Raw genomic sequence first — 8,719 nt, forward strand, 5'->3', positions numbered from 1 at the left:
TTATGAATCACAGCTTTTAGCCACAAAAGAAAACCCTAACGATACCTTGTTCAGTAAACATAATATGTTGTTTATTTGGATTTTTTCTTCTACTGCATATGTTTATACATAAATATATCGATTGTAACGTGCTTGATCTCTTGATAAAGATGGTGTAGGATTGACATTGGCACCACGTCTCCTACCACTGTTTTGATAAACCATTGGTGATCAGGGTTTAGTTTGTAACATGAGAGATTCTTGATTAGTTATTGTGTGTAGTAGCAGAAGGAAAATAAACTCCAATGATTGAGATGCAAGTCTCATATTTTTGTAGGTCTGATATTCAATGGTGTTTTTGGATGAAATATTAGTGGTGTGGAAAAACATAAATTATTGATCTAAATATTTTCTGGTGGGGCCAGAAGCTCTAGAAATCGAGATTGAATCAGCTTTTAATCACAATAGAGAGTTTTTGCCTGAAACCATATTATCAATAGCTCATAATGCTAGTGATAGAGCAAGGGTAGAATAGAGTAGTAAGCACCACTAGGAGCCATTTTCTAAGAGAGGATAGAACCCCGTGCTGATGCACCTCAATCAAATGAATAGAACTATTTATGTAAGTTACTGCCTTTTATTTGCTGAAATAGCAAGTAAAGATTGCCTCATTCACAAAAACTGATCAACAAACATTCTTAATCATGTAAATGTATGATGAGCCCTATGGGGCATCCAAAAACACCAACAAGACATAAATTTGATTCGCATTTGTAGTTCAACACCATGTCATTATTTGGATATGAAATCAACAAAACATTAAAAAAAATCTACATTGCAATCCAAATGCACATGAAGTTCTTCAGCACCAAGCAATGTCTTTCCTGCCAGACAAGGATATGTATCTTCATTCCTTCTTCCCAATCCCATGAGACATATTGTAAATCCCTTGAGCCTATGCAAAACATATAACAATTCCAATGAAAAAATGGACAATGACTAAGATAAATCCATCTATCACAGTAAAAGCACCAAAAAACTGCAAATCAACAGAACAAACTTACAATCATGCCTCCGCAAGCAATTGCCAATCCAAGTGGGATAGCGACCGAAGTGAGCTTATCATATCTCCCTTTGAGATGTGTGTGTTTTTGAATGCTCTGGAAAAGCTTTTGCTTCTCTAGAAGAAGCTCTCTGGGCCTAAAGGGGGCTTCGGCATCTGTCAGTGCCATCCTGCATGGTTTCAACATAACATGATACAAAAGAAGTAAGCAAGTCAAGCCATAGAAAACGAGCTGGAACTGACGCCAAACATCAACCACCAATTGCTCATTCATGTGTTGCGGGAATCTAAAGCTCCCAGCCAGAAGTAGCAGAATATCAAGGTTGTACAAACAACTCTGATTTGACATATTTATCCATGTTATGAAAGGAACAAAGTTTCTAGTAGACATCTTAAGGGGGGGAAGGTACAATTATACTAGCAGGATCAGTCAGTAGGCAGAATTATATATTCCGAATCAAAAGATCCTTAGGAGAATAAAGTGTAGACGACTATGAAAGTTAATAAAACAGCAGCAACCGCGAAATTGTAACAATTCCATTTCTTACAGGTACTCTTTGCAAGCAAGCAGGTTAGTGGTTATATTCGACAAAAGTGCAACCTTCCTTGCCCCATTACAATGTTCAAACTATAAAAGGAAATAAGCTGCTGTGAAATATTTTTTTGGTTTTCAACCACAAAAATAGAATAATGACATAGAAGTTTCAATGAAACAAAGGATTTACAGTTCAATCTGTAATGAAACTAACCAGTGCTGTCCTCTCATGACTTAGCTCATTCGGAAATGGGTTTTTTTTCCTCCTAAAGTTCTGAATCAGAAGTAGCAGAATATCAAGGTTGTACAAACAACTCTGATTTGACATATCCATCCATGAAAGGAACAAAGTTTCTAGCAGACATCTTAAGGGGAAAAAAGGTACAATTATACTAGCAGGCTCAGTCAGTAGGCAGAAATATATATTCCGAAACAGAAGATCCTTAGAAGAATAAAGTGTGGACGATTATGAAAGTTAATAAAACAGCAGCAACCGGGAAACTGTAACAATTCCATTTCTTACAAGTACCCTTTGCAAGCAAGCAGGTCAGTGGTTATATTCGACAAAAGTGGGATTGAAACCCAATGGTTTCAACAGGGAGATGTCCTTGAGACACTTACCAAACAGATTAACAGGCAACCTTCCTTGCCCCCTCACAATGTTCAAACTATAAAAGGAAATAACCTAATACATTACTATAAGCTGCTATGAACGTTTTTTTTGGTTTTCAACCACAAAAATAAAAAAATGACATAGAAGTTTCAATGAAACAAAAGATTTACAGTTCAATCTGTAATGAAACTAACCAGTATTGTCCTCTCATGACTTAGCTCATTCGGAAATGGTTTTTTTACTGGGTGTGGTGTGGTGTGGTGGGAGGGGCCTACACAACAGTTTGATATGGTGACCTAAAGTGAGTTTCTTCACTTGGTTGGTACACCACAGTCTGATATGGTGATGCAACAGTGAACAGATGTAGCTTGTGCAAAACTGGAGTCATTTAATCATTTACTATTGCATTGCACATAGAAAGGCAGGGATTGGAAATGATCATTGGGCGCAACGGTAAATGCAAATACGGGTTTGAATGAATCGGCACTTAGTATCTTGTCTCAAAAAGGAGACTTATTTGGAGCATTCTCCTTTTTTCTATAATCTAGGAAAAAACCATACAACAATTCATAAATGAAGCCAACGCTAGTATTTTATACTGGTCACACCCTTCTCGCATACAGGAAGGCATCATCAGATTGGAAGATCTTATGGTTAAATGGGAAGAAATAGTAAAATGACAAAATTTAATCTCATTTAGTGCCTGTGGGTCTTGTAACCTAGGTGCTTATTTTTGGTTCACTCATGCAATCTATTAACATGGTGACAACCCCAGAATCTTAATCTGATAGACTTATTAAGGATTCAAAAATCCCACCCACATGTACAAGATTAGAATCACAGAATCAGGTCGAAACATACGATCCGATATATATGGAAAAGCAACAAACACGAACGTAAGTTCTCTAGATTATGCGAAATTCACACACAAAATCGAAGACAATATAATTGAGAAGAAATAAAAATTACCTAGAAAACAAAACCCTAATCAGATCTCTTTTAACAAAATATAGATATGGATTATTCATAAGAGAATGAGTTTCAGATGTTATTTACCTTGAAAATCCAACGCGATGGAAATTTGAATATGGACTAGGGTTTTCAGAACAGACAGATAAATGATTTTCTTCTTCCAAGGTCGAAATGGAGGAAAATGGCTTTGTTTATAGAAGACGAGAGTCACCACAAATTACAAAATTACCACTTTTTCTATTACCCTAATTACCCTTAAGCCGATATCCGAAATCCGACTAGTATAATAAACTGTAGGAATTACTGGTTAATCCAGTTTTAGAAGAACCGCTTAGTGTGTGAGCCAGTACTAAAATAAATTTAATCGCTGGTCCAAAAACATGTTTTTGGACCAGATTCTTTACTCGGTCGTCCATAAAACGTGCGAGACGTTATGTTGTCTTTTCTTAAATGCCGAAATCACCCTTTGTGTATAATACCGATAGAGATGATATACTTCTTTCTATACAAACAGAGTTCTCGATCTCTTCTCTGATGATGACGATTTCTCGATCTATTCTGTGTTGACGGCGATTTTCGTTAGGTTTCTCAAATCGTTATTATGATAAGTTAGGTTTTATCTCATCAAATCTGATTTTTTTTGTTCTTAATTTCTATTTTATTTATGAGTTTTAATCGAATTGGATCTGTTTTTTTTCTATCTTTTTGTGATTCGTAGATTCATACCTTGTTTTAATTGAATTGGATCTACTTGTTTTGAATGAATTTGATACCGAAATCGATAAAAGGTTCTTCCATGGGAGTGATTGTAATGGACTCATTGGGTTCTCTGGGTTAGAAGGATTTGCCGGTAAGCAAAAGAGTTTTGTTGATATCTTTCAGGTGACCTGCTTTTACTATCTTCAATAGTTTTGCTTTTTTAAGTTTTTTGGTTTGTGTTATATATTATAATTTGGATCAGTTTACATGACCAAGCTCAATATTTGATTTTTATACCATCACTAGACTAGTTTGCTCTGCCTCTTGCGAGGGATTGAGTGGAATACCGAAGTAAATTGGAAGTATCATCATATTAGAATACAAGTGGATTCCTTTTTGAGATTTTAATGCGTTCAATAACCTTTTCCTGTTCGTTTGATGTTTCTTGCAGTGGTATTGTATACCTTAGATATTACCAGGCTCAAAATTTTAATTGTGCGTTGCTTTTAAGGCTAAAGGGTTGAATATGACTTATACCTTAGACATTCGTGTGTATGTTACTCATTATAAGTCTCATATGGTGAATTTGTTATTAGTTTGTTTGGAAAATCACTAGTTAACTCGAATTACCTTTAATCAGCATGTTAGATTAGTGGTGCAAGCCATGGTTTTAAAAAGTCGCCTCGCGCTTGAACACCTATTTTTTGTGTTTTTATGCAGTACATATCGATACGGACTAGGTTTTCACTTAGTACATATTAATGTCTGCTAGCTTTTTATGCAGTATATATCAATGCATATTAGGTTTTTACACAGTACATATCAATGCGTTGATTTGCCGGTTTTCAGAACTGAGGCTTCTTTGGAAGACGAATCAAATGGGTTAGTGAAGATACGGAACTCAGATGATTTTAATCTTAGTTTCAGCATCTCTTCAGTTGGCTGAACCCTTGTAGCTTTGGATTTAAGATGCTAAAAATATGAAACTTTTTTTGCCTGTAAGTATCTAATCGCTACATATCAACATGAAACTTTTTTTTTGCCTGTAAGTATCTAATCGCTACATATCAACATGTACTAGGTTTTCACTCTGTACATGTGAATACGTACTAGGGTTTTCACTTTGTACATGTGAATATGTGGTTATCCAACAATACGGGGGATATTTACTAAGTTTTTTATCGCTACATATCAATATGTACTAGGTTTTCACTCTGTACATGTGAATATGTTCTAGGGTTTCACTATGTACAAATCAATATGTACTGCTGCAAAGGAAACCCGAGACTCGCAAGAGGTACAAATTGATCTTGACATTTTGTACTGTAGGGTAGATTTTTCCGTTTTAAGAGCATCTCATTTTGTATCATAGGCAATCATATCATTAGGGTTATGTTTACCTGAAATTGAGTTTCATAGCATTTTCGTTAATACATATTCGTATTTTATCACTACAAATTTTGTCATTAAATATATAACCCCAAAACTAGTAGTATTGAAGCATACTTTTGGGAATTATCAGGTCTTTTGGATCAAATAATACATTGATCAATCTACTAGGATTTCACTCATTACATATCGGTATATACTTGGTTTCACTTGGTACATATCAATATGTAATGTAGTTGGTTGAGTTATGTTTTTAGTGGGTTTTCACTTGGTACATATAAATATGTATTGTAGTTGGCTGAGTTTCGTTTTAGTACATATCGGTATGTACTGTGGGATCGATCATACACTTTATCCTTCAGTACATATCAATATGTACTGCTGAATCATACATAACTAGATTTGTGGTGCGTATCCAAGAGTAAATATATAATTAAGACTTCTTAACGGGGGTCGAGGGGGCAGCGCCCCCTCGTAAACAAGAAATTTATTTAACTGAATGGATCAAGATCCTATTGGTTACTCAACTACTGGTATAATATGAAGGAAAATCATATTTGCAGCTTTTAGTATGACGGAATATTCATCTCTGTCTCATGTTTGCAGCTTTTAGTATTAAGGAAAATCAGTTTGTTTGAGTTTTATCCTTCGTAATTCTTGAACAACGATGGCTAAATCATAAATTTTATGGTAATGCAGTAGCACACTCAAGCATATGTACCAAGTTAAAATGAACTTTGTGTACATTCATTCCAATTACGTGAGTACTGTCCACCGTAAGTCAGTTATTTGAACCCTTTGTTTATATTTAACGTATTAGTACTATGTTTATAAGAGCTTCCTTTCAAATCTATTACAGAAATGGATGCGCTCAGTGGTGCAAGCTTGCTAGACTAATTTTAGTCAAAATATTTTTTAACTAGGAATAGTTGAGAGACATAATAAAGTACTGAGCGAATTTTCATTTTTCCATTATCCAACAGTACATATGTGATATATAATGAAAGTAATATGTTTGTTGTGCATCTACAATAGTATCCATTTTTGTCTAAGATCTCTAAGTTTATAAATCTAATATGTCGTTTTTGTTTTTTCAATTGAGTACATATTTTGATGTATAGGAATGGAAATGAACTATGCATTTGATGGGCTGCAGGGAAATGACTAACAAATATGCATAAGAAGGGGCAAGCATGGAGATAAAGGCACTATCTTTGCAAGGTTTTGGAAGTACATCTCCATATATAGAGTACATATTATGTTTTGACAATTCAACATATTTTTTTCACAGTACATATGTATATGTACTCTGATAACTAGTAGGTTTTAGCTAAATTTATATCGGTATTTTATAGGTTTTTACTTAATACATATCAATATGTCTTAGTACATATTAATATGTACTAGGCTTTCAGTTCTTATTTTCTTCACATGTATCTATGTACTGCAATTTTCTGTTTCTATTTGAATTTTATGACAAGTTTCTTTCAAATAAATCTTCATCAGATTAGGTACTTTGTTGACGACAACATATCACACTCCGGGTTTGCGCAGAGAAAATCACACGTCGGGCTTGACAGCTTGCTTACCCGGCATACTATTCACCTGATGGTGTGAAAGGCAAAGACACACAGAACTTGCAAGTATACAAGGTCAAGTTTATAGAATAGAAGGAAAGCAGGGGAAAGTCCACAGGGAGTGGGAGCAAACTAGAGAGAAACCTAAGCTAACAATGGAGACAGGGCACTATGGCAGTGAGCAAAGCAAGGTAATGTGGCAGATTCAAAGAACTAAAACAGTTACACAACAAAGCAGCACAGCAGAATAACAATAGCAGGGAACCAAGGCTATAAGCCAAGGGCAAGGTGAGGATTGTGCACTGATTTCAGTGCACAACAGCTACAAATTTCAGGAATTTAAACAAGAAAAACAGGCAAGGAGAATAACTGATCAGGAAGCAAAATAGAACTGAATAGAGGTGACTGCAAAGGGATTGGTGGTTAAGCCAAGGCTTAGGATCCACCTTGTGTCCTAATCAAACAACATGTTTCTAGGTTGAGTTTGATCCTATGCATACATCTAGAAATAGAAGAATACTAAATTGCTCAATAGTTTGCCCCTAGCATTGGCTGTCTTTTGACAGCACAGCCAATCACAGGCACTATGAGCATTGGTATCTCTCATTTGCTCAATCAAAACATACATCAGGAGAACTATCCTAGCAACCTGTCAATTGACAGTACACAAGGCTTCAACTGAGCCTTAGCTTAGTGCTACTTAGCTCATGCTCAACATGTTACAAACACAAGCATTCATCATACAGAAATAATTCAAACATAACATAACAATCAACTGTTAATTGCATAAGAAGACTGAAATTGGAATTGCATAAAATTTTGTGGCAAATTCTCTACTGGCTAGTCCAGAGAGCATCCCCCCCTAATTCACAACCCTTACACCTATTTATACCCAACAACAAATATCCCCAAAAATCAGGACTACATCAGTCCAATTAGGGTTTGGTGAAATTACAAAAAAAATCAAATAAAATCCTACCTAACTATGATAACAACCCTAATTGGACTAACCCATGCTTCAATTAAACGTACAATTGATTTCCCCAAAAAATTCCCAAATCAGAAAAATTAGGGTTCTTATAAAAATTACTAAAATTTTTACCTAATCACTGTTGACACTGGTGGATGTCGACCCATGCCTCCAATCCTTCTCCTGTTGCTTCTCCTGTTCTTCCCATGCCCTAATTGCTTTTCTAGCTCATCTATTTCATCAATTTCTCTTCTAGGGTTCCTGTGAGAGGAAAAGATCGAGGAATTGATGTTATAGGAAGCTAGAGGAGTAGGGGAATGATGGCTCGAATGGTGATGGTTGAATGATTTGGGGAAAGGATGGTGGAGTGATTTGGGGGAGAAGATGGTGGAGTGATTTGGGGGAAGGGTCACTGTTGCAGAAGAGGGGAAGAAGATGGATTCGATGGGTTTGGGAGAAGGGTGTGTTTGGCTAATGGGTGTAGGGTTCGGTCGCTATGGTGTGTAGCGGGATCATCGAGTTAGATGTTTGGCAAATCTCGACCGTGGGATATGGAGATGAAAGATCAATCTGACGGTGAGATGAAGTGGATCCTGTAGCGACCGTTGGATTATACAATACAACAAAATTAACGACAGCAGATGGAGTTAGGTGCTGTAGTGTAAGGCGGAGATATCAAACTTCGATGCACAGCAAGGGAGTGACCGTCGGATGCTTCTGAGAACTGATCTGACGGCTGAAGACGCAAGCGGGTATGGATTTGGGTTTTAGGCTTTTGGGTATAGAATATGGGTTTGGGAAATGAGTTTGGGCTTGGAAAACCTTGAGCCCACTTCTTCTTTAAGAACAACTTTCTTCTTCTTGAGCCCATTTCCAGCTTTTTGGACGTGCGCTCCATTCTTTGCGGCTTCCTTGCGTAATT

At 36.2% G+C, this 8,719-nt stretch overlaps 1 long non-coding RNA gene across 1 annotated transcript; it reads right to left on the reverse strand.

Annotated features, from left to right (window-relative positions):
* Window positions 1–620: 620 nt before the first annotated feature.
* On the reverse strand, window positions 621–3,394 carry LOC113307744. Its single transcript, XR_003339287.1, has 3 exons — window positions 3,247–3,394; window positions 1,044–1,212; window positions 621–934 (listed from the first exon to the last, which is right to left on the reverse strand). It is a non-coding gene; the product is annotated as an uncharacterized LOC113307744 (long non-coding RNA).
* Between the last annotated feature and the right edge of the window lie 5,325 nt (window positions 3,395–8,719).

The sequence above is a fragment of the Papaver somniferum genome, chromosome 9 (genome assembly GCF_003573695.1).
Source record: "Papaver somniferum cultivar HN1 chromosome 9, ASM357369v1, whole genome shotgun sequence".
Taxonomy (NCBI): Eukaryota; Viridiplantae; Streptophyta; class Magnoliopsida; order Ranunculales; family Papaveraceae; genus Papaver; species Papaver somniferum.